This window comes from Capricornis sumatraensis, chromosome 6, assembly GCF_032405125.1.
Source record: "Capricornis sumatraensis isolate serow.1 chromosome 6, serow.2, whole genome shotgun sequence".
Taxonomy (NCBI): domain Eukaryota; kingdom Metazoa; phylum Chordata; class Mammalia; order Artiodactyla; family Bovidae; genus Capricornis; species Capricornis sumatraensis.
Window position 1 is genome coordinate 111,134,454 of NC_091074.1, and position 4,524 is coordinate 111,138,977.

The following is a 4,524-nucleotide window of genomic DNA, read 5'->3' on the forward strand; positions in this document are numbered from 1 at the left end:
AAGCGAGCAACCTAATAAAGAACATAGGCAGAAGGTCTAAATAGACATTTTCCAAAGAAGATATACAGATAGCCAACAGGCACATGAAAAGATTAAGATTGCTAATTACTAGAGAAAGGCAAATCGAAACTACAATGAAGTATCATCTCACACCAGTCAGAATGGCCATCATCAAAAAGTCTACAAATAACAAATGCTGGAGAGGGTGTGGAGAAAATGGAACCTTCCTACACTCCTGGTGGTAATATAAATTGGTACAGGCACTATAGAGAACAGTATGGAGGTTCTTTAAAAAAAAAAAAATAGAGCTACCATATGATCCTTTAATCCCACTCCTGGGCGTATATCCAGAGAAAACCATAATCTGAAAAGCTACATGCATCCTAATGTTCACTGCATGACTATTTACAATTGCCAGGACATGGAAACAACCTAAATGTCCATCTACAGATGAATGGATTAGAAAAGCTGTGGTCCATATATACAATGGAATATTACTCAGCCACAAAAAAGATTAAAATGATGCCATTTGCAGCAACATGGATGGACCTAGAGATGATCTTACTAAGTGAAGTAAGTGAAAGAGAAGAGAAAGAGAAAGACAAACACCATATGATATCATTTCCATGTGGGATCTAAAAGAATGGTACAACTGAACTTATTTATAAAACAGAAACAGACTCACAGACTTAGAAAACAAATGTATGGTTTACCAAAGGGGAAAAGTGTGGAGGAGGGATAAATTAGGAAGTGGGATTAACATATACACATTACTACATATAAAATAGATAATCAACAAGGACCTATTCTATAGCACAGGAAATGCTACTCAATATTCTGTGATAAACTATATGGGCAAACAATCTGAAAAAGAATAGATATATGTGTATGTATAACTGAATCACTCTGTTGTACACCTGAAATGAACTGTAATTACATCAACAGTATTCCAAGAGAAAATTTTTAAAATTTTTAAAAAAGCCTGGCATAATGCTGGGCACATAGTAAGTGGTCAGTTAATTGAAGCTAATCATATTCTTTTCTTTTGATCAGCGCAGTCATTCAACAAACAATCACTGTGGACTTAATATGTCCAAGCTCTGAGAGTACACTGTTGACAAAAATAGCTGAAATTCCTGCCCTTACTGAGCTTCTACAATGGTTTATTTCTTTTTAACCTTCACATTCTGGATCCTATAAGGTCAGGAGCGTGACCTGAGGAAAAAGACCAAACTAGGTGCCTCTCCTTTAATTGTAGCCTCTACAAAAACCCTTGACTTTTTCCTTTATTTCTTCATGCTGCACTCCCTTCTAGAAAGCCCTCACTCCTCTGCCTTTTCAAATATTATCCTTCCTCGAAGGCTAAGAATTCAAGAATTCCTTTGATGCCCCAGGGCTCACTCTTCTCATCCTTTGTATGTTCCCATAGCATAGGTAATAACCCTGGTGGCTCAGAGGTTAAAGTGTCTGCCCGCAATGTGGGAGACCTGGGTTCGATCCCTGGGTCAGAAAGTTCCCCTGGAGAAGGAAATGGCAACCCACTCCAGTATTCTTGGCTGGGGAATCCCATGGACAGAGGAGCCTGGCGGGCTGCAGTCCATGGTGTCGGTAAGAGTTGCACACGACTGAAGAGACTTAGCACACAAAGTACCTAGAGTTTTACCCTTACATTACAGCAGTCAATCACTTATTGGTTCAAGCTACTGTCTAAATATAATTCCAAAAGAGCTTAAAAAAAAAAAAAGAGAAAACGACTCTCATACAACTATATAGTGAGCCTGTGTCAAAGATTTAATATTAAACCATTATTGAAGGAACCAAAAGAATGACAGCTGATTCAAAGGAGGTTATGAGAAGCTGATATACACATAATTCAGTGCGAGAAAAAACGGTTGGAATAAGATTGCTAAATTAGACACGTGTAGTTAATGTCTTACAGGGCAATAAATCCACAACCTTTGTGGCCATTGTCTCAATGGGACAGAGAGCATTTACATATTTACCAGACAGAAATAATTTGCACCTTCTCAATTTTATATTGGAGAAGGCAATGGCACCCCACTCCAGTACTCTTGCCTGGAAAATCCCATGGATGGAGGAGCCTGGTAGGCTGCAGTCCATGGGGATGCTAAGAGTCAGACACGACTGAGAGACTTCACTTTCACTTTTCACTCTCATGCTTTGGAGAAGGAAACGGCACCCCACTCCAGTGTTCTTGCCTGGAGACTCCCAGGGACGGCGGAGCCTGGTGGGCTGCTGTCTATGGGGTCGCAGAGTCAGACATGACTGAAGTGACTTAGCAGCAGCAGCAGCAGCAACTTTACATTAATTAATCTCTAAATTCATAGAGTCTGGCCTGTAAACAACAGTAAATAGTAAATTAAGCACAGTCACATTTGCCAAGAAAACCAGAGGACCCCAGGAGGGCTTATTAGGTAGTCCTCTTGTATGACTTTGAAAGAACACATGGTTATCTTTTACCTTTTTTCAATTTCTGGATAATTTTTAAAAACACTAGTTTTTATGGTTACACATACATTGGAAAGGTAACTGTGAAAAGATAATGATTTTGGAGTCAGGAAAACCCAAGTTCAAATTATGCCTCCACGCTTAACCTCTGTGCCTCTGTTTCCTCAGAGTTGTTGCAGAGATAATGTAAAAAGGCTTAGAGAGTGCTAGAATGCAATAGATTCCCAATAAATATTAGCTCTTTCATTCTCTTTCTCTCCTCTTTTGTGAAGAGAGATCAGGTTTTTTTTTGTTTCTTTGTTTGTTTTTTTTAATAGTGTTCTCTCTGTTGTCCCCAGCCCCAGCCAGGTTCTGGTAGAATGCCTGAGCTTTGAGTAATTGATTTTCAATAAATCTCCTCTGATTGTTTTCTATATGTCTTATCTGTGATTTAGGCAAGCTCCTTCCCTTCTCTAGGCCTCAACTGATAAAAATGAGAGGATTTAATGGTTCTTAACTAAGGCCAGCACTAGTCCCAGGAGTGATTTTGGAAATGGGGAAGGGGATACAGCATTTTTTATTTTTGCAGTAACTGGAAAGTATTACTGACATTTGGTGCTTAGGATCCAGGACTTCCCAGGTGGTGCCAGTTGTAAAGAACTTGCCTACCAATGCAGGAGACATAAGAGACCCAGGTTTGGTCCCTGGATTGAAAAGATCCCCTGGAGGAGGGTACGGCAACCCACTATATTATTTTTGCCTGGAAAATCCCATGGATAGAGGAGCATGGCAGACCATATACAATACGGTTGCAAAGAGTTGGACATGACTGAAACCACTTAGGACGCAGCACACACACAAGCATGCTCCCTACAACACGGAACTGTTTCATCCAGCACATCAACGGCACCCTCATCGGGAAATACTGAACATCTCTAGAGAAAGTAAAAGTGTTACTTACTCAGGTGTGTCCATTCTTTGCTACCCTATGGACTGTAGCCCGCCAGGCTCCTCTGTCCATGGAATTCTCCAGGCAAGAATACTGGAGTGGGTTGCCATTTCCTTCTCCAGGGGATCTTCCCAAACCAGTGACTGAACCCAGGTCTCCTGCACTACAGGCAGATTCTTTACCATCTGAGCCACCAAACAAAAAGTATATTTTATTTCCAAACATTTTAGCAATTCCCCAGACTATTCCATGTCAGAAACACAGCCTCATTTTGTTGAAATGCTCTTGTCTAAAGAACAGCATTGTTTTTGCTCTTGCCAGCCTCACTGGCACATCTATTTTCTGGGGACAGAGATTGTTCCAAGGCATCTTTATTGGGAACCAACTAGTCTTTGCTGAGTGTCCCAACCCAGTGCAAAGAACAGCAGGGAAGTTGAAGACAAGGTCTTACCATCAAGAGGGAAAAAACCCAAGCTTATGACATAAGGCAACCCCAGCGTTCCAGGAGAAAGCTCAGGGCCTGCTGCTTACATTCTGAATGAATCCATTCCAAACACACATCTCTTCTTTTTATTCTTTTGCTTGTGGCCTTGCATTAAGTAATTGTCTCGCTCTCTCCCACCAGACGCTGACTTGAGCTCCAAAGAGGAACAGCTGATTCCTGATGGTCTGTTTCCTCCTGGGTTTACTGCACAACAGGTATGAAATTTATACACTTTTACACCAAGTTAGTTTTCCCACCAATTCACCATTGGTCTGGCATCCTGAAAAGGAGCAAGTCCTTTAAGTCAAGGAACCAAATATTTTTCCTTTTGGAAAAGCAAAGTCTTCATAAGACCACTGAGATTCTATTAAAAACTGGCAAAGCAGGAAAATGAAGTGGCCAACAGGGGGCAGAAGAGGAGAGGTTTCATTTTCCTCCATGTGAATCATGTGAAGTTGCTCAGTTGTGTCCGACTCTTCGAGACCCCATGGACTACCAGGCTCCTCTGACTATGGGATTTTACGGGCAAGAGTACTGGAATGGGTTGCCACTTCCTTCACCAGGGGATCTTCCTGACCCAGGGATCGAACCCAAGTCTCCCACATTGCAGGCAGACGCTTTACCATCTGAGCCACCAGGGAAG